Raw genomic sequence first — 22532 nt, 5'->3', positions numbered from 1 at the left:
TCAGTGGACTTTCCTGAGTGGCTCTCCTCTAAGTAACAACCCAGGGATCCAGGCAAATCTAGTAGCTGTACCTCACCGGACACCCTGTCACCCTGAGCTGGCTGGTGAGCGAAGAGAACGAGTGCGTAGAGATCACGTAGGACGTGTTCAGGGGTCAGGTCAGAAAACAGCATAATCACTTTCACTTGCTTTCCTTTGACCAGCGCTAATCCCATATTCCCATCTAGGTGCAAGGAGATTGTAAAACGTGGTTTAGCTGTGGACCCAGGAAGAGGACGCATCCCTTAAGATGTCGCCAGCCCCCTGCCCTGTGGTTTCCCCTATAATTTATTGTCCCCTGACCTCCATCCAGTGCCAATGGGAAGGCCTGGCGGGGAGGGCTAGTCACGCAGCTTGGGCCTGTCTGGAGTAGTGGGTTGCGGGGCCTGCTCCTCCCCCAGCCCCTAGGCTGTGTGGCTGCGGCTTCAGTTTGGCCTCACTGATGCACAGCCCCAGGAGGCTCCTGGTGGGCTGCTTGGCCACCCTGCCCTCGGGCACGCCAAGGCTCGGGAACCTGTCCCGGAGGTCCCTGCACATCGGGGTGGGCCTCAGCGTGAGCCTGGAGGCCTGGCAGGCTCTGGCGCCAGAGCAGGCGGACGTCGGCTATGGTCTGGATGTCCACCGTCTCCTGCACAGTCGGGTCCCTGACCCGCAGGCTGAGAGCCGCAGCTCGGGGGGCGTGGCCATGAGCAGGGGCAGCTGCGCGCCCTGAGCGAAGGCACGTCCAACGTCTCGCTCTGCCACGAGGGGCGACGGCCACGAGGCGGGCGAGGGCCACGCCTGTTGGTCCAGGTGAGCGCGCCCAGCTCGCGCACCAGCTGGATGCCCTCCTCCACCGCGGTCTGGAGGCGTAAGGGCGGCTTGGTGGCCCCGAAATGCAAGAAGGACCCCCAGCCCCTGCGTCAGGCCAGCAGCCGCCAGGTAAGCAGCGTCTTGCAACCGCTCCTCAGAAATTTGCTCAGGAGTTGAAGATGGCGTCGCTGGTTAGGTCGTCCAGCAGCGCCAGTTCCCTGGAATTCAGGGACAGGCTCTGGCCCCTCTGGTCACACCCCTGGAGGACCCAGGTGGTCGTGGGCTCGTTGGGATTCTGCTTGAAGCGCTGTGAGATGGCCAGGGTCTCGGTGAACCTGTAGTAGCGGTCCCCTGCCCCGTCTGGAGCGCTAGTCCAAGGCCGCAGCCACCCTGGGGGCGCGGAACGGCAGGGAAGCCGGAGGGGCCCTGCCGCAGGAGCAGGAGGGACCACCCAGAGGGAATGCCCAGGCCCTCTGACTCCTGTTGGAACCACCAAAATGGGGTGGTGGGCAGCGCCTCAACTGGAAGGTACACCCAGCCCTCACTCTCTCCAAGGCCCAATTTATGTAACTGTTATTTTGTCGCTTGTGCTTTTGGTGTCATAACTAAAAACCGTTGCCTAATCTAAATCTCAGAGACTTATACCTGCTTTTTTCCGAGTTTTAGGTACTTCATTCTTTTTTTTTTTAATTAATTTTTGTATGTGGCATAACATAGTCCAGCTTCATTCTTTTGCATATGGAACTGCAATTGTCTTAGCATCATTTGTTGAAAAGGCTGTTTTCCCCCCATTGAATTGTCTTGGCACCTTTGTTGAAAATAAATTGACCATAAATGGGTCTATTTGTCAATTCTGTTCCACTGATCAATTTGTCAATCCTTATGCCAGCACCACAAAATCTTTTGTACTATTATGTTTTGAGATTGGAAAGTGACAGTCTTTTAACTTTGTTCTTTTTGGATATTGTTTTGCCTTTGCTGAGTCATTTTCATATCCATGTGAATATTAGGGTAAGTTTGTTAATTTTAGCTGGGATTTTGATAGAGGGTCCATTGAATTTGTGGATAATTTGAGCAGAATTGCCGTCTTAAAATACTAAGTCTTTCGTGAACACAGGTGTCTCCATTTATTTAGGTCTTTAAATTCTTTCAATGATGTTTTGTAGTTTTTAGTGTACAAGTCTTGTACTTATTTTACTAAATTTACTTCTAAGAATTTTATTCTTTTGATGCTATTATACATGAAATTGCATTGTTAATTCCATTTTTTGGCTTGTTTATTGCTAGTATAAAGAAATATAGTGGTTGATTTTTGTATATTGATCCTGTATCCTGCAATCTTGCTGAATTAGTTTTATTCATTTTAACAGTTTTATAATGAATTCCTTAGGATTTCCTGCATGTAAGGATGATGTCATTTGTAGGTAGAGATAGTTTTAGTTCTTTCTTTTCAATATGCAAGCCTTTAAAAATTTTTCTTGCCTAACTTCCCTGGCTAGAACGTCTCCTGTTATGTTGAATGGGCTTCCTTGTCTTGTTCCTGATCTTAGAGGGAAAGCACCCAGTCTTTCACTGTTAAATATGATGTTAGCTGTGGGGTTTTCATAGATGCCCTTTATCATGTTGAGGAAATTCCCTTCTGCTGCTATTGAGTGTCTTTATCCTAGATGATAATAATGCTAGATTTTGTCAAATGCTTTTTAAGTGTATGGAGATGATTTTTAAAATCTAATTTGGTGTATTACATTGACTGATTTTATATATGTTGAATCAACCTTGCATTTCTGGTATAAATCCCACTCGGTTGTAGTGTATAATCCTTTTTATACGTTGCTGGATTCACTTTGCCTCTATTTTGTTAGTGAGTTTTGCATCTATATTCGTAGGGTATATTGATCTATGATTTTCTTTTTTAGTGATTTCTTTTTCTGGTTTTGGCATCAGGGTGATACTGGCCTCAGGTAATGAGTTGTGAAATGTTCCTTCCTCCTATTTTTTGGAAAAGTTTGTGAGGGATTGTTACTAATTCTCTGTGAACATTCGGTAGTATATACCAGACTGGCCCTGGGCATTTGTTGGTGGGTAATTTTTTTTTTTTTTTTATTAATTCAGTCTTTTTACTTCTTTTAGCTCCGTTAGACTTTCTTTTTCTTTTGAGTCAATTTTGTTAGTTTGTGTCTTTCTAGGACTTTGTTTTATCTAAGCTATCTAATTTGTTAGCACAATTATTCACAGAATTTCCTTACAATCCTTTTAATTTTGTAAGGTTAGTAGTGATGTCCTGTCTTTCTTCCTGGATTTTAGTAGTTTTAATCTGCTCTTTTTTCTTTAGTGAGTCTAGCCAAAATGTTCACTTTATCTTTTCAAAGATACAACTTTTGTTTTACTGATTTTTTAAAAATTCTTGATTTCATTTATTTCCACTCTGTTCTTTATTATTATTATTATTTCCCTTCTGCTAACTCTGGGTTAGTTGGCTTTATTGTTTTAGATGTTTAAGGTGGAAGATTAACTTACTAATTTGAGGTCGTTCTTCTTTTTAAATATAAGTATTTATAGTTATAAATTTCACTTTAAGCACTGCTTTAGCTGCATACCATAAATTTTAGTATGTTTTGTTTTCACTTTTATTAATCTGTATGTATTTTCTAATTTCCCTTGTGATTTTTTAGTTTGAACCTTTGGCTATTTAGTATCATGTTGTTTAATTTCCACAAATTTGGAAATTTCCCAATTTATGTCTGCTATTTTAGTTTTGTTCCATTGTGGTCTAAGAGCATAATTTGTATGATTTCAGTCCTTTTAAACTTACTGAGACTTGCTTTATGGCCTGACATAGGGTCTGTCCTGGAGAATGTTCCATGGGCAGTTGATAAGAATGTATTTTGCTGTTGTGTGGAGTGTTCTATAGATGTCTGTGAGGCCACCCAAAATGGTGGTTCCCTCCGGAGGGGAGGAAGGGAAATATGATTGAGGATGGGTTCACAGAGTAGTAAAGGGGTTCTAACACTGGATATCTAGAATCTTTGGTGAGTACATGAGCATTTTATTATTTCTCTCTAAGATATACATATATTTTATTCACTCTTCACTGCATATATTTTACTGTAAAATATATCCAGCCAGCCACGAGACTATATGTGTCAGTCCTACGTTCTGCTTACAGAGAGTATGGCTTAAGGATCAGGAGAGGCTGCAGTCATTCTGGATGTTCAAGAGTGTCCGGAAGAAAATGAATGTTTGCAATGAGCACAAAACTGGCTTTTGCACCTGCTTTCTCACAGCTAAATGAGATGATGTTTTTAAAAGTTAGCTTGAGAAAAGAAGGGCATGTTAAAGGAGATATTCAGTGAATTCTTGCAGTAGGATTAGAATCTGAGCAGACCTTACTGTCCCCAAGAGGATTTGGTGTCCGGTAGCATACCTAAGGCTGTGTCACTCTACAGGCCCCTCTGCAGGTGCAAAATGATAACCAATGCTTGGTGCTGGTACCTTTTATCTAAATCGATGACCCCACTTTCCAGGGGGGAAAATGGCTTCGACACATTACAGGTTTAGAGAATGTTTCCAGAAGCAACCAAAACATTACAGACAGAGGTAAGAAATGTTTGCAGTATGACCAAGAGAGCATAGAGTTTTACATCCTGGGTAAATCAAGAACCTGATGATGAGAAAATTAATGTCCCAGGAAAAGATAGTTTCCTGAAGTGGTTTTTGCAGGGTGAAAAGCATTGAGATAACATAGGACATTAAGTGAAAATTTCAGAATAAATATCTAAATGAGCCAGAGACAGTTAGATTAATATCAGATGCCCTTGCATTTCATTCCTGAGGACCAGTCTCCATTCAGAATTCTTTTGACTGCTGTGATCAAAGGAAAGAGATCCTTTGACAGACCAAAGAAAGCTTGATGTAGGCACAGCTTAAGAAATATGAATGAGGTCCTGGACATGCAAGTGTGAAAATAAAGGCTACATCTGGGCTTCTGTGCAGAACTGGAAATTTTGCTTACAGATTACACAGGCAGAAAAAAATTCTCTGTGGAAAAAATGTGAATCAGGAAAAGAGTAACTAAGATAGAGGTTGGTTTCTAATTACAGTGCCGCAAATTAAATAAGAAATCTTTATATTTATTTACAGCACTGCCTGGGGCAAGTCAGCCAACTCTGTTGACAGGAAAATTTGGCACAAATAATGCTAACTGACAGAAGTTTTAAGTAGCATATTGTATTAACATTTAAAGGTGATTTTTCCAGGTTTCTGGGGTAGGCACACACAAATGACAGAAGAACTTTTTATTTACTCAGCACTGTTGTAAGTAGTGTGGCAAATCAGATGAACAATGAAATATGTTTCCTGCCCTTATGGACTTTATATTCTAGTTAGAGAGACACCATTGGGGTGAAATAATGAGATAAAAATACAAGGCAGAATCAGGGCACTTGCTCTTGGGGGCCATTCTCAGTAATCTCACTTTTTGGGTCCTGGTAAAGCAGTAGGCGGCTGGAGCATCTCCTACCTGACCGCCCAGGGATCCTCATCCATTCTTACCGATTCCTAATTGTGCCCCCTTTAGCTTATATGCAAAAATTGAAATGACTCCTCACAGAGCTTTGTTATAAAGCTTTCTACAAATTAAAAACAGGAACTTAAAGGAATGAAGATTGCTTGGTGCAGGAGCATTGGAAATGATAAAACAGCAACTAACAGTGAGAAGGGAAATAAAAACCCTTTCACATACATGACTTTGAAAAACAGAATCAGCTGAGAACATTTAGCAAAGGAGCAAGCAAGCCTTCCCCTCCCAGGCTTCCCTCTGACCATGGTGTTGCCCAGTGCGATGGCTGATAGCCATGTGCTGACTTCATCATTAGTAGTATGTTAATAGCTTTTGTATATATTTGATTAAGCTGGAAATTGTGTAATGCTTTTGGGAAATCTTTCCATCAAAATTACACTACATTGCAGACTTTTGGCATGCAAAGGGAATAAGCCTGAGTTCTCAGGACAGGTCACAGTGTACTACCTCATTACCCAACCATCCTGGGATATGAGGCATTACTCTGTATTGTTGAACCTGGCATTGTATGGTGCAGAACATTTTTTCTATATTATTATGAAATAAAATTATAATATTATTTTTGCAGTATCACAACTTTTGCAGTGGTTTCTAAGGTGGCAACTTAGCCAAATTTTAGGCCCAGTAATGGAAGGATCTTGTAGATCAAATGGCTTGTTAAATAGATAACTCAGATGAAAATAAGTATATATTTCATATAGGTCTTCTGTTTTAATAACTGTGAGTTCTCCTGTGTTCTGGGATAGTGCACAGCACAATAAAAGGCTGTGACAGTGAATATCACTCCCCACACATATATGTATTATAAAAGGAAAACTGCGTTTAGATTTTTAATCAGAACAGAATCTGAGGGGTGTTTATCATGTTGGCAACATTGATTTTGGAAAAAAAGAAGATGGGGAGGGAACAGTAACTCAGGCTTAAGCAACAGCAGATTTTTCTTTTATTGATTATCCATTTATTTTGTGGGATTTCAACAGTGTAAGAGACCTGTGAAGCTATAAAATCAATCCCTCAAATTGAATTTGCAAAAAGTGAATCATCTCTTGCACCCACCAATTGGTAGTAATTAACTTGGTGGCATCTCAGTTACTCTTCCATTAAGCAGTTCTAGGAATCGAACTTATTTTAGTTTACTTATTGGATTTATCCTAAGCACTCAAGGTGCTTTTGAAGGATATGATGCAAATTGTTAGCATCATTTAACATTTATTGAATTACAGCATCACATGACTTTGAGCAGACACTAGACGTAATGAGAAAAACAAGATGTTCCCACTTTATAGAGATAGTAACCAAGACAGGCAGGTAGAGGAAAGACTTGCCCAAAGTCAGACAGAAAATATTGGGAGTAGGGACCAGGTAGGTTATCCTTGGTAGATTGCTATTTTCACTTATACATAAGCTGAGTTTGCTGGAAAAATATATATATATATATGCTTAAGCATAAATATCTGGAGGGGTGGTGGCTAAACCCCTGTATTGACTTAGCCATCATTCTGTTTGCATTTGTCAGTCCGTCTTTGCCAATTTGTGTCCATCACTAGTCAATGAGAGAAGGGAGGGACAAGAAGGAGAAATAGTAAACCCTGATTATCTTTCATAAATATATGAATTAATAGATATGGTAGATTTTTTTCAATGTGGAAACTTAAAGTTCTGTGCTTAGTTCTATTTCAGAAAACATTTTGGTTGTGTCAATAGACCCAGAGCCAATGGATTTATTTAAAATCCTCTTTTCTGATTGAAATGAATAATAGGGACTCGTAGACCACAAAAGGATTTTAGCCTCCCAGTTGGGACTCTCCACACCCCTAACGTGCAGGCAGAGCTGACTCTGAGCTCCTTCTGTGCTGTCCTTCTGTTCCTTGTTGATGGCTGCCCACCACTCTGTTCCCACCCAGACTCTACTGTGATTTGGACCATATGTCTCTGGCTGAAGCAGCCTGCTTAGAGTCCTGGGTTGAGGTTTGTGTATGTGGAGGGGCAAGTGTCTTTCTTTTTTCAGTCTTGGCCCTGCCATTAAGTCTATAAATAGGATTCTAATCCTCTGTGCTTCTTCCTGGGAAATTCCAATTTTGGCTGGAATGTTGTATTTTTGAATTTTCTGCCAAAGTAATTAAGTCTTTTTGGCCTCCTGTTCTCTACCCCCAAGTCTTGTTTTATCCTTTTCCTTTATTTTAAATAAAGGCATTTCTACTGAAGGAGAAAAGAAAATGGGAATAGGGAATGATGAATACTGGAGGTCGATTAATGTATTAAAACCAAAAATGATTACTTTTGATTCATGACTTCTGAAAATATATATGAAAATTCTTCAACGTCAGAAAAAAGATGAACAAAGAGAAAATCTTTATTGTTTTATTGATCTTCCTTAATTGTATTCTTTCATCTCAGAAATAAGCTTGCACAGAAGCTTCTACTTGTACCTGTTGGATAGGTGGATGCTTCTGAATCCATATCTTTCCTATTGCTTTTGCCATTCCCCAGCCCTTGTTAAAGGCAGCCTCTTCTAATGCAAACAAAATCATACAAAACATCTGAAGGTCTTTTGGTTTCTAAATAGAGAAGACTTTGTTTCTGAACTGAAAGGAACTTTTTTTTTCCTTGACAAAGTCTGATCATTTCAGAATGAAACATATGACAGGTCAGTATTGCTTTCCTGGTGACAGTCCTCAGTGTGGTGACCCAGCTAAAAGATCCAGTGACAAATTAAAGACAAGAGTAGAAATGGTTACTGTGCTCAAGCACAGGAGGGGTGATGAATACACCAATAGTGTTTCTGTGTATTCCAGGTATGATTAATACCATAACATATTGACATATATTTGCCTTGGAGGAGAAAATAGTGAATGTTTAGGGGATCGAGAAGACTTTGTGAAAGAGAAGGCTTTAGAGAGGTTGTAAAAAATATCTGAGAAGGAAATAGAGGTTGGTAGTTCCAAATACAGAGGTGGTCAAGGTGTGTGTGTCTGGGGAAAACAAGTTGTCTGATTGTGGGATACATGAAAGAGTGAAAGATGAGACAGGAAAGAAGAGCCTTATTGTGGAGATCTGAAGCATTTGTACTTGAATTGGTAGGCAGTGGTTTTTAAGAGTGAATGTTAAATGCAAATGGCCAAGAGGCACATGCAAAAAAAGCTCAATATTTCTAATTATCAGAGAAATGCAAATCAAAACTACAATGAGGTATCATCTCACATCAGTCAGAATGGCCATCATTAAAAAGTCCATAAATGATAAATGCTGGAAAGGGTGTGCAGAAAAAGGAACCCTCCTACACTCTTGGTGGAATGTAAATTGTTGCAGCCATTATGGAAAATAGTATGGAGATGTCCTTAAAAAACTAAAAATAGACTTACCGTATCATCTAGCAATCCCACTCCTGTGCATATATCTGGAAGAAACTCTAATTTGAAAAGATGCACATACCCCAGTATTCATAGCAACACTATTTACAATGGCCAACATAAGAAAGCATCCTAAATGTCCATCAACAGATGAATGAATAAAGAAGTTGTGGTATTTATAAATATACACAGTGGAATACTACTCAGCTATAAAAAGGTATAAAAGAATACCATCTGCAGCAACATGTATAGATCTGGAGATTGTCATACTAAATGAAGTAAGCCAGAAAGAGAGACAAATATCATATGATATCACTTACATGTGGAATCTAAAATAATGACACAAGTGAACTTATTTATAAAACAGAAACAGACTCATAGACATAGAAAACAAACCTATGTCACCAGGGGGGAAAAGAGGGAGTAGAGGCATAAATTGGGAGTTTGGGATTTGCAAGTACTAACTATTATATATAAAATAGATAAACAGCAAGGACCTACTGTATACCACAGGGAACTCTGTTCAATACTTTGAAATAGTTTCTAATGAAAAAGAATATGAAAAGGAATATGTATGTATATATAACTGAATCACTATGCTATACACCAGAAATTAACACATCATTGTAAGCTGACCATGCTTCAATTAAAAAAAAAAAGAATGTTAATAGGTTTGAAATTTAAGAAAATTGGAATGTGGACCAGAAAAAACTAGAAGGAAAGTAGAATTGGCACTCAGGAGAATTTTGTAGTAGCATAAGTAAGAAATAGAGAATCTAAGCTAAAGGAAATGCCCAGATTTCATTGGCTGTGTCTTCATGAAGCTAACATGTCTAGTGATTGAATAAGCCATCGATCCTTTAGGGAATTTAGTAACAATCCCTGGAAACCCTCTAGAAAAATACCACATTTGCACATGCTCATAAAATGTTGCCTGTAATTTCAGGGTATTAATAGATCTCTGGGAACCAGGGACCATTTAGGAATCTATGGACTACAAGTTAAGCATCTCTGAGCCTAACTTATTTGATTGGCATTAAAAACGAATCAATCATATATCAAAAATTGTTTACCATTTTGACATAATTTAGATCAGTATTTTACACTTAAAAAAAATAACCCAGTGCAGAGGTTGTGGTCAAACAGTTTTGGCAATTACTGCATACCCTATTATCCTCTGGAAGATGAACATTACATCTTGTCATGTTAGAAGAACACTGACTTTGTTTACTCCAGCTCTTCTAGATGTTAGTCCAGTGGTTGTCAGAACCTGTCTCTGGTCTTCATCCAGAAACACCTGCTAAGCAGTTTCACAGTCTTCAAATATAAATGGAATGTAGGCTCCAAGGACATGAAGTCCCTTTGCATCTGCCTTCACATCTCCCAGTCCTCCTTCCTGTGAACCAGGATATAGATATTCTGGTCTTTACCAACTAGCTATGTAATCTTGGAAAAATTATGTGCTTCAGAATTCTTATCTGTAAAAGAAGTGTGTGAATATCTGTGCCCTGTATCAGTGGTTCTCAAATCTGAGTATTCATCAGAATCACTGTGAGGGCTTGTTAGAGCACAGATTGTTGAGCCTGGCATCAGAGTTTCTTACAATGAAGGCCGGGCCGGGGCCTGAGAACTTGCAGTACTGTGGTGTTCCCAGGTGATGCCAGTGCTGATGGTCCACGGACCAGACTTTGAGAACTGCTGCTGTAGCATTTTTGAGATCCTGTGAACTCTGAGACTCTTTCCCATACAAGTCGTTTCCTCTCCAGAGCTGGCTACTTGCTCCTCTTTCGGGTCTGCAGCCCCTCATATTCTCCATGCATTATTTTGTATAATTGTTGTTCTTGCTGTTTTCTGAGGAAGATTGTATCTTTGTCCCTACTGCTCTCACCATTCCCCAGCCCTTGTCAAAGGCAGCCTGTCTAATACAGACAAAATCATACAAAACATATTAATGCTTTTTGAAATTTCAAATGTGTATAGAGGGCACTAATGAAATGTGTTGCCATGTGGCTAATGTGCTATAAAGCAAACTTTTTTTTTGTTACTACATGTTTGATGAATCAAGCCAACAGGCAGTTAGACCTGGCTGTACAAAGGACCTATTTACATGACCTTTCTGTTAGGGCAACACTGCTCTCTTTAATGTATGTGTTAGTGTAGGTGCTGCTTAGACATGGAAAGGATTCTTCTGTTCAAAATGCATGTGAGCAACTTCTGCAGAGCCAGTGCTAGGACAAAATGATGACATTGATAAAATTTGACTTTGGGGTCCCTTCACTCTGTGTTCAATCATTTAATAAATATTTACCGATCGTTGGCGTATAAGGCATTAAGCTGGATGCTTGGGGGATACAAAGATAAATCAGATCAAATCCTTGCCTGCAGTGGAATTTATAACCTAGCATAAGACATAGGATGTGTACATTCATGAGGACAGTGAGCGGGGCTGCTGCATTATCAGCTGGGCTCAAATGACAGGAAATCTAATTACTAGTTACATGACCTTGGCCAGTTTATGTAACCCCTTTGAGCCTCAGCTTCATAATGATAGATAGGTGAAATAGTGCCCCATAAGATCAATTATGGCTTCATGGTAAAAACCCATATGAAATGCTTTCTACCATGTTCAGAATATATTATGTGTTCAATAAATGTAGCAGTTTTTGAAACTATCATCATGAAAGTAGAGAGTGATAAATATAATAGATTATTTTTGAATGCTTAGTATGTGTTGGGTAGTCAACTGAGAGTTTATCATGTATTAATTTATTAGTCCTACAATAGCCCTTAAAAAACTGATAGTATAGTTTTCTTCATTTTTTTAGGTGAAAAACAGAAGTCAGGGACCTTAAGTAATTTTCCCAAGGTGCTGCAGCTTGTAAATGCCTGAGATGGTATTTAAACAACAGCTTTCTGGTTCCAGGCGTTGTACCTTTAATCACTATGAATACTGCTACTTAATAAATGCTGCAAGAGGGCTAAACGTGATATTTGAGGAAGTCGGAGGAAGGAGAGAAAATTTCTATGTAGGAGGAATTGTTAGTATGATAAAAGCTTAAAATACAAGCCAAGACTTGAAAGATAGGGAGATTTTGGCTCTGCATGTTCTCATCTGCCCTTTTCTTATTCAGCGTATTTATTTATCCCATAAATATTTATCCAGCACTGATTTTGCACCAGGCATTGTGGTGAATAATCTTTACCTTCAAGGCAGAAGGTCATTAATCCACTAATTACACAAATAGATGTGAAATTACAAGTGTGGAAATTGTCACTGAGAAAAAAGATATATAGAGTATATATATTTCAGGGGATCCGATCTCTTCTGCAGGGATCAGAGAAGCCTCTCTGAGAAGTGACATTTGAATTGAGACCTGAAAATGAACAGGAGCTACTTAGGTAAAGAGAGGAGAGAGAATCATTCTTGGCAGACAGAATTAGGATTTCAGACCTTCATATGGTGGCAGAATCACGAGAGAAAAATCTTGGTTGGAGGGAGGGAAGAGAGAGACTTCTGATCATAGAATGAGGGCAACTGCTGACATAAAGGGCTTTCCCGGGTGTGAAGGCATATTCTGTGCACAGGTGCTGCTTGTGTGTCTTCCATTATCTTTGTGTACGTCTCCCTGAGGCCTCAAAGCTAGGGTGTCTAAGGCTAAACTCTTCATCTTTCCCCAGATCTGCCCCTGCTTCTGAGCATCCCATCTTGACAAACGATGGCTCTGAATTTGCGTTTTGTGTAAGCCAAAACCCTTAACGTCATCCTTTCCTCTTCCTTCTTCCTCATCCCCTTCGTCCAGTCAATCTCCATCAATTGTCTCATTAATATCTCTTGCAACTGAGTGATTGCACTTCACTCCCACTGCCTTAGCTGAGGATCATCACCCTGCTATCCCTGCTCTGTGCATACTGAGCTAACTTAACAGTCTTTTAGGAAGCTGCATGTTTCCCCATCTCCAGGTTTTTACGCGTATCTTTCCTTTGTCCAGAATCATCCGTCCCTCCTTTCTCCCCATCCTCAACTAAGGAACTCCTGTTCATCCCCCAGAATGCCTCTCTTTGAGAAATTCTCCCTGGCTACCAGGGATGGAGAATAGGTTGGCTTTTCCTTCTTCATGTTCATTCTAACTACGTCGTGCTTAGCCCTGTCAATTACCTATTTATTCATCTGTCTAGACCTGGCTGTCCAATATTGTGGTTGCTAATTACCATGGTAATAAACATTTGAAATGTAGCTAGGACGAATTGAGATATACTTTATGTATAAAATACCATATTTCAAAGATATGGTACAAAAGTGAAAAAATTTAATTAATAATTTTTAATGCTGCTTGCATGTTGAAGTGGTAATATTTTGGATATAACAAGTCAAATAAATATATTATTAAAATGAAATTCACCTGTTGCTTTTTACTTTTTAAAATTTGCCTACTAGAAAATTTAGAATTATATATATGGCTCCCATTTGTGCCTTCCACCTTATTCCTATTGGATGATACTGGTCTAGACTCTAAACAGCTAGAGCAAGGGTCAGCAACTATGGTGGGCCAAATCTGGTTTGCTATCTGTTTTTGTAAATTAAGTTTTATTGGAATACAGCCATGCTCATTCACTTACATATTGTCAATGGCTCTTTCCCACTACAGCAGCAGAGTTGAGCAGTTATGATAGAAACTGTATGTCCCATAAGCCTAAAATATTTACTCTTGGCCCTTTTCAGGAAAAGTTTGCTGACCTTTATCCTAGAAGGCTGATGTTGTAATTTAATCATCATTTGTATCTTCAAATCATTGTGTAGTACCTGGCACTCATTAAATGTCTACTGAGTGAATAAATGTCTATCCAGTAGATGTTTGTTAAATGACTACATGTTTGAAAATTATATTGGCAGGATCATCTCTAAAATTAGTTTATGATCCACAGCCGTGGTGACCATATGACTAGAACTAAAAATTGAATTGAACTCCTGGATAAGTCATTATATAACTGGATAAAAGTCATACAACATTTAAAATTGAAACACCCTGTAAAAACCCAGAATACATGGTCCCCACTGCCACCATCATGAAATATCTTGATTTTGGAATAGACAGAGATATTTTAATTATGCCTAAAACAGGATGGTGTGTTGTCTAAGTGAGAAAGAGAATTGTCTCATAGACTGGATATTTGAAAGGGTTTAGGTCATAGCAGCCTTTATTGTCCTATGTGACCAGTCACCCTGATAAGGAGCTGTGTGCTCTACTGAACTGTAGAAGGGAATCTGAAAACCAGAAGGTGGAGTGATGGTGGAGGCTAAAGACCAGCAAAAAAGAGACTCCCGGGACTGCAGTATTTCAGTCTTTTTGCAAGAGTCCCTGATCTACCAGAAAGGATATTCCTGGATGTAACTTCCCTATAGATTTCATACCAGACAAGCTTTCTACAGGCAGTTTTTTGCCTGGAAATTTAAAGCAGTAAATCACATGGAAATCTGAATTGGTTTGTGTACATGGGAATTAATTCTTATATCTTAAAAATAAGGCTGAGAATGAGTGTTGGAAGAGAATTAAGTACATCTTCACACTTTGATCCAAATATACTCCTGTCATTTACTCTCTGCTCACAAATCTGCAGCTGTTAGAAGGCACCAAATCATTTTCTTTTGCTTTTTCTCTGTCAAATTGTTGATGAAAATGATTTTACAAAATTGTAACATCCGGAGTTACCATAGATGAGAATCAAATTTCAGGTCTTGGTTATGCAACATCATCTCATCTCATAAGAAACAGTCATTAAAAAAAAATCATAACATTTCTCAGTGTTGAATTGGATCTTTTCTTTTTTAGTAATTAAAGTTGTAAAAGCAGCTTGATATATTCATTGGATTAGGTAGATTCCACAGGGCTCTTGGGAAGGGAAGCAGAGAATTTTCTTTTATTAGAGCATATTTGGGAAGCAAACAAGAGAAGAATGAGAGTAATATTCATTAGTAACATATGTGATCAGTATAGAAAGAGAATATTAAATATTTGATAACTTTTACTTTAGCTGGTTCAGAGAACTAAGGGATTGTAATGTTGGTAAGATCATAGAGCTGAACTGGTCCATCCCACCCACCCACTCAACTGTCAATCTACCAACAACTGCTTATTAAATTTATTAAGTTATGCTTATTAAAGTACTATTTGTTCAGGTCTGTAGTAGGTGTTATGGGGGATACAAGGGAAATAAAAGGCAATTCTACGAATCTAAGAGGATTCATAGAATTCTCAATATGAAGATGATGTTATTGTAATTCAACACTGTTTTTGAGATAAAGAAACAATCATTAGATGAATTGTGTAATGTAATATTCAAAGAATTATGTGGTGGACCACAGACCCTAGTACCTAGTGTAATGATTTTTCTATTGATACCAGTTGTGTAAATCAGACATACGTATCTACATAAAAAGTTAGAGAACAAATAATTCCAGGTCATCATGCAAGTAAAGGTGGGGTCACTGGATGTGCCTGATCTATAGGGCTTTGAAGAATATCCATCAATGAACAAGGTAATAGGAAGGAGGTGAGTGTGGAGCTGGACTTAAAGGAAATGCAGAGCTTGGAATCATAAATGGTGGAGAGAAGACATTCTAGGTGTGACAAAAGAAACAAATGCAAGGGGAGAGGAGCTGAGCAGAAGAGAAGGGAGAGACAGGTTAGATAAGAGTCAGCAGAAGTGGTGGAGGTGGCCTTAAATGGAGCAGAGGCCACCATGGAGCAGCTGGTAGGATGAGGTTGGGTCAGTGAGGTGAGAGCATCGATGTAGGAGGGTTGAATGCCTGCTGGAGGAATGTTTTTGTATTAGTAAGAGGCTAAAGTGTAGGCCGGGTTTTAGGAAGATTTATACACTGCACTCCCACTCTAGAGAAGGACAAAGTATTCCTTAAGGACCCAGCAAGAAAAAACCCACAAGGAAGGAAAATCATTCTGGCAAATTAAATAAATATGGCAGTAAGTGTATCATGTTTCCTTTTTCATATCTTTATATTGCACACCACTTCCTGATGTTTGATCAAAATTTAGCAGTTTGGTGGGAAAATCTAAATGAGAATGTTTGAAAAAGCCCATGGAAAACTAATAACATTAAGGAAATGCACACTTTTATTTTCAGGAATAGCCAATTTCTACTCCACTGGGGTTTGGATTTTTTTTTTAAGGTTTTGATGTACTGCTCAAATTATGGTTTATGCAGGATGAAATGCATCCTTAAACACTACACTGTCACAGTAATACTTATAAATCACTCAAAAGACCATCACTGGCAGATAGTAAATATTTCATATCTTATTGAAAAATAATATTTTTTTCTTAAAAAGTATCGGGATCATATTCCTTTTAAGCTCTTCCCCAAAATCTCCCTTGAGAGGCTTAAAAAATAATCACACCTAAATCTTCATCATACTAATTTGCCAGGGAATTTTCAGGGCTGGAGTTTTTGCTTTGGATTTTAACTTCCATGGATTTTGCATATCAGATTCTGTTCTATATCATCACTGAATATTGCTGCTGAGTATGTATGTGGAATTGGTATGGAAAAATAATCTATAGCTCTTCACTTCTTTTTCTTTCTCGTTTCTTATAATGTAAGTAGAAAATTTATCTCTCTCTAAATAATACCAAGCTTTAGCTATTTATCCAACTCTATTTTTATGAGTCTGCAAAAGATGTCCAGTCGTTGTGACCAGGCTCTTTCAATGGCACAACAGTTGCTGCCTTTATTTGCATAAATAACTTGCCTTTGAGATATGAACAGAGGGAAAACATGCACTTTCACTCCCTGTTGTTACTGAGAAAATGAAGTTGGAGACGATAAGCAGGGATGTGATTTTACCCTTTATCTCCTAAGGCCGGCGTGAGAAATTGGCTACCTTAATACTTCCTTAAACATTCTTGTTCCTTTTCAAGGACTTGATAATCTAATGAGGGACGCAGACATGAATAGATTGACTTGTACAATAGAAGTGCTATAAAGTGGATTAAACAAAGCATCATGAACATGTGGGATTTGCCCCCTTTCCCAATTTGATAGAGAAGATTGACTATTCATTTTAGCTTCTGCACACTCTTCTGAAAATAAGCAAATTTTGTCTAGACTGTGATGTGGAGTTACTATCATTCTCCTCATCTTCAAATATGGACAGGGTATCTGAATAGACGATGTTATGGATGGCAAGAAGACGTTTCCATGCTCATTCTCAGTGTGGCTGAGGGTGTGGAAAAGTGGGCACTCATGCTTTGTGGCAGTAGGGTGGTGTATCAGAGGATATTGGTAGACTCTCTATATAAGCATTTTGGTAGTATGCTCCATGAAGGTGTTGTGTATCTTGATTACTACTCAATCCCTAATGCCTAAAATTCAACTTGGAAAAGTGAATAAATTTATAAATGCCAAAATCTTTTAAATTTTGCATATGCCTTGATGCACAAATTTTAATTATAAGAATTAGCATATGAGTTTGCTATTAAGTTTCAGTTATAAGAATATATATTGTTGTTTATCATACTGAAAATTCAAAACAGCTCAGTTAGTTTTAACACTATAGGATTGAGTGAAAATAACATAACATCCCTACTGTGGACTCTTAAACAGCCACAAGTGATGATGTTGCAAAAAGTATATATAAATGATACAGAAAAACACATGAGGCTGTTTTATATGTAGGTCATAAACAGTGTAAAGAGTATTAATCCATTGTTATACAAAGATAAAATAAGACTTTTTAGAAGGATGTCAAAGAAGGGAGTTTACTAGAGGCTCAGGCATTGCCTTAAATAACAGAGAAAAACTCCAAAATTTTAGTGGCTTAAAGCAATAAGTATATAACGAATTGGATTTTGTGAATCAGCAGGGGAGCTCTGCTTATCGTAGCTGCTCAGGTTCCCAAAATGAAGCGAGCATCACGATCAATGCTGATCACCATGCTGTATGGAAAAGAGCTCTGGAAAGTTTCACACTAGAAATTAAATGCTGTTACGTGGAAGTAAAAGATGACGCTTCATCTGCTCTCAACTCATTGGCCAGATCTAGTCAGTCACGTGTCCCACCCACCCAAAAGGGAGCAGGGAATTATAATCCTCCCTTGTAATTGAGGATGACAGAATTAGAAATATTTGGTGAGCAGCACTAAGGATACGCTTATGGTCATCAATATTCATCTCACTCGGTCTGCCCCTAGGGAGACAACCCCAAAGTCCTATCCAATCAGGGGATCAAACTCTAAGCCTGTAATTTCTGGGTGGTACTTGATGGTCTAGATGTGGCTTCTTTTGATCTTCAAACCAACTGAAAAACATAGATTATTTCTTCCCCCTACACATAGTACAGAACTGTAAAAACAGGGGCCAGGTGTCTATAGCGTTCCCGTTTGGAAAGAGGAAGTTGCTGGTTCACATCAGTTATGAAGTTGCAGGTTCCAATCCCCGGGGGTAAGGAAAGTGTATTGGTTAGATTCTGATTGGGTTCCTGGGAAAGGCTCTCCACTCCATTGTTCCATGTAGCCCTTGGACAGTCCCCTTTGGAAGTCTTTCCCTTTATTATTTGCCTTTGCTCCATCTGAAAAGTGCACTGCAGAATGGGCCCTCCTTCAAGGATGAGTGGCTTAGCCTGAAAATGTTCATAGACCCTCATAGGCCCAATTGTTATTAAAGTTTCCATCTTCAGACTATAAAAAAACTGTCACAAACATTTTTAGAAGGCTCATTGTTTCTTTGGCTGTACAACTTTCTAAAAAATTTAATCAGCTGCTTTTATGGTTGATTCTGGTCAGTTCATTGTGCCAGTAGCCACACACACAGTTCTTTGTTGACATCCCTTTCTCTGTTTCATCTTTGCTACAGTTATCTTAAACCAACCAAGCTGCATTGGAAGAGGCACAACTTAAGTCTTTTTGTTCGTTTGTTTGTTTGGGCTGTTTTATCCAAATGAAAGGTCAACTAAGTGCCATCCAAACTTCATTCAGAAATTTAACAGTGGTGTGAAAACCATACCCTTGATTCACTCTTGGACACAGGCTGTGTTTTAATCTTTCAGTCTTTCACCAACTGCTGATAAGAAACAATTGCCTCTTCTAATCCTAACAGTCTCCAAACTCTATGGACCATCTCTGTTACCTTCCACACTTGCTTGCAAGTCAGTTAAGTGTGTTCTTAGCTCATTGTTTTTATTGTAGCACCTTTCTAAGTGCTGCTAACATCCGTTAACACCGACTAGAAAAGTTGTTATCTGTAAAGCTGCAAGTTTGTGAAGTATATTACCTTCCTTTTAAATTACCACAGGTGACATTTTCACAAAATAAATAATCTGTGCATAGATTGTTATCTTTCCAACTGCAACTGAAGATTCTTTGCTACCTGCCACCTGAGCACTGACCCACATTCTTCAGGTATCTGATCCAGGATTACTCCAATTCTAAGTACTTATTTTGTATTTACCAGAGTAAGAGAGATCTTGTCCTCAGTTTTGTAGGTCCCTGAAATTTTATTGTCATCAAATGATTTTGTCCCAGTTTGAATGGAATACACACTGACACTCATAAGGGATTATGAACAAAATTGCTCATTTGTTAATTTAAAATGTAAAGTCTACTTATGTGACTAGAATCTGTGTTTTCTAACCACAACATATTATTTAGAGTCAAGAGATTCCAGAAACCATTATTGTAATCTGAGTTTTTCTTAGTTACTAAGTGTTAATGGATTACTTGATCATGAGTGAGTATCATTGTGGAATAATACATCCAGCCTCTATAGAAGCTTGACCTCCCTTATGTTGCAATAGAGCTCAGCTCTTTGTTGAGTGGGGCACTTTGAGACAGGGCTCTCTTCTTGTAGCTTACATTCTAGAGCGTAGATGCAGACAAATGGTGAACACAAAGTAATACATTACATAATGCAAGTGCATTTTAGATAGTGAAACTGGGTGATGGGATGTAGTGTAACTTGGAAAAGGAATGGAGGAAGGTATTGTAGCTAGAATGGCCAGTGAAAGTCATTCTAAGGTGGTGACATAAGAGCCAAGACTCAAATGATGGGAAAGGGGTAAACACAGACGGTCTGATGAATGAATATTCTATGTGGAAGGAACAACAGGTTCAAAAGGCCAGTGCCATGAATGAGCTCAGTGTGGTATAAGGATAGAAAGAAGGCCTGGGAATGAGGAGAATGGTGAGGAGAAAGGTATGTGGTCATGTCTGAGAGACTGGCCAGGGATGCATCACTTGTGGCTTTGTTGGTCATGTTATGGGATTGGTGTTTACACTAGATCCAGGGGAACCACTGGAGGCTTTTCTGATCTGTTTTATGCTTTTAAGAAGATCACTCCTGCTAGCTATTTGGAGAATGAACTCTGGCAGTAAAAGAGTGGAAACAGTCCATTGCAGCCAGGGTGTGAGATGTTCACTTGGATTAGGGCTGAAGCAGTGGAGATGGTATTAAGTGGGGGGATCTTGAAGATATTTTGGAGGTAAGATTTGCAGATAGATTGTTTTAAAGATGTGAGGACAAGTAAGAAAATGAAGCTGGTTTCAAGTTTTTTGACCCAAGAAACTTGGTGGTCATGATGCCATTAACTGTGATAAGGAAGACAGCTAGGGGTAAATCAAGAATTTTATTTTGGACATTTTAAATTTGAGACATCTATTAGACAGCTAAGAGGGCGATGTCAAGTAGGCAGTTGGATATATAAATCTAGAGCCCAGGGGAGTGTTAGGAGCTGGAGATAGAGATTTATGAATCATCAGTACAGAAATGTTATTTTAAGCCAAAGAGGAGGATGAGATCACCTAGAAAAGGAACTTGGAGAGAAAAGAGGGTGGACGACAGAGTTAAGGGTTAGAGAGGAGGAGGAACCAGAAATGGAAATTAAGGAGGAGCAAAGTTGAGGCAGGAGTGAACAGTCCTGTGAAAACCAAGCAGAGGTATTTCCATGAGAAGAAAGCCAAGTGCTGAAAGTTGATGAGTGCCCTAGTCCGGCTTCCTGCTTTGTGTTTCTCCCAAACACCCACAATACCATTCTCAGCTCGCTAGCATTTAATCCTGCTGGAAAGGAGGCTAATTACAGAATAGTAATTGTGTTATTAATTCCCTTTTGGTCAGTTACATTAAGAAGTGGATGAAGTGGCATCTTGGTGAATCAGGAGGGTCTTGGGTCTGTGCTTCGACACTTACTAGCTGTGGGAAGGTGGGAAGGTTACTTAACCTCTCAGAGCTTTGGTTTCCTTATTCGTTATCTGGGGATGACAGTACCCAGAGTCTTGTTGTGGGAATTAATATAATAAAATAATACAAATAAAAAATAAAATAATAAAACGCGCTAAGCTCAGTGCCTGGCAAAAGGTGATTAGGTCACAAACGGTAGCTTTTACTATTTTTTTCCCAGATACTGATTGGCTAATTATGCAAATAGGTCACTGTCAAGTAATCCTGGAAAGATGAGATTGGTTAATTGTTTCTAACTATGTTGGAAAGGGAATGTCTGTATACTGGTGCCACAGGCTAGAAGCAAGTCACTCAAAGTATAATTCTGTGCTTCCTGCTCTTCCAGCCCCCACTACTACATTCTCATCCTTTTGGGTCAGGATGTGTAGAACTCAGACAAGTGATGTTTTAAGAGGGGGCTTATCAATGATAGAAACATATCTCTGAGCTTCTCTGTGAAGAACGGTCCAGATCTGGTGGTGTATCTGGCTGCTGGTGAGCAGATAAAGTGGGATAGCGGCACCTGCAGAGCCGAGAGAGGGGCATGAACTTTGTGAAAATTAGCAGGCATTACTCCACCTTCGGGCAGCTCACACGCCTGTCTTATCCTCTGAAGCAAGAGAGAGTTGGGTCAGGGATATAATTGAACAAGTATCTCAGGTTCATTTTGCAGAAAATGAGGCTGTTAGCCCTAGCTGCTCTCTGAGAAGTTTTTGTTAAACATAACAATTCCTCTGAAACGGTTACGGTTCCCCTTGTGGGCGCTCTGTGGCAGTCACGTTCCTCTGTGAAGGCAGTGGGGTAGCGGTGGCCGCCCTGGAGTGGGGCAGGGAGTCAGTGCTGGTGGAGCCCCGCCAACTCCCTTCCTCCAAACTAACGTGCCCTACTCTCTGAGGGCGTCTCACCTCGGGTTTTGACGTAACACTTTCACCTCCCTTAACTCACATACCCAGTTTTCAGTTCAGATTAACCTCTTAAATTAATTTTCCCTCGAGGGGAGTCATCACTTTGGCCTAATTATTAGAAAGATAGGACCCGAGGTGTGGAGCTGGGCTACCTAGGTTTGAATCTTCAGTCCATCCTTTAGATCTTCTTAGATCTCCGTGACCTTGATGAAACTAATTAATCTCTCTAATCCTGTTTCCTCATCTACAACATGAGATGGACAACTGTGGCATAGCCTATTGTGTAGACTAATAAATTAATCCATATAAAGAGCTGCCTTAGCATTATTTAACTTCCTTAGTACTAGTAGGTCTTTAATAAATGTTGATGGGCTATTTTGTCCATGTTATACAAGAACACCGAGAAGCTTGCTTTGAGAGACTTCTTCGTGTCCTTACTTTCACTAGTGATATTTTACGTATCGTTGGTGGTTTAAACACTTTATTCCATACTCTCTGATGCTCTGTAGAGAGAGATACCATGTGGGAAGCATCTAGGAAACTAGCTTTATGATATAGTAGAGAATAATGACACCTCCTCTAGTTTTATATTTATGAGAACAGCTAACCCATCAAACAAAATGTCAACACAGAGCTGGAGTCATTT

At 39.3% G+C, this 22532-nt stretch overlaps 1 pseudogene; it reads right to left on the bottom strand.

Annotated features, from left to right (window-relative positions):
- Window positions 1-380: 380 nt before the first annotated feature.
- On the bottom strand, window positions 381-10567 carry LOC105082971 (uncharacterized; annotated as a pseudogene).
- Between the last annotated feature and the right edge of the window lie 11965 nt (window positions 10568-22532).

Source organism: Camelus bactrianus, chromosome 25 (genome assembly GCF_048773025.1).
Source record: "Camelus bactrianus isolate YW-2024 breed Bactrian camel chromosome 25, ASM4877302v1, whole genome shotgun sequence".
NCBI lineage: Eukaryota > Metazoa > Chordata > Mammalia > Artiodactyla > Camelidae > Camelus > Camelus bactrianus.
Note: the sequence above shows the minus strand (reverse complement) of the source record. Positions and strands in the feature narration are given on the sequence as shown.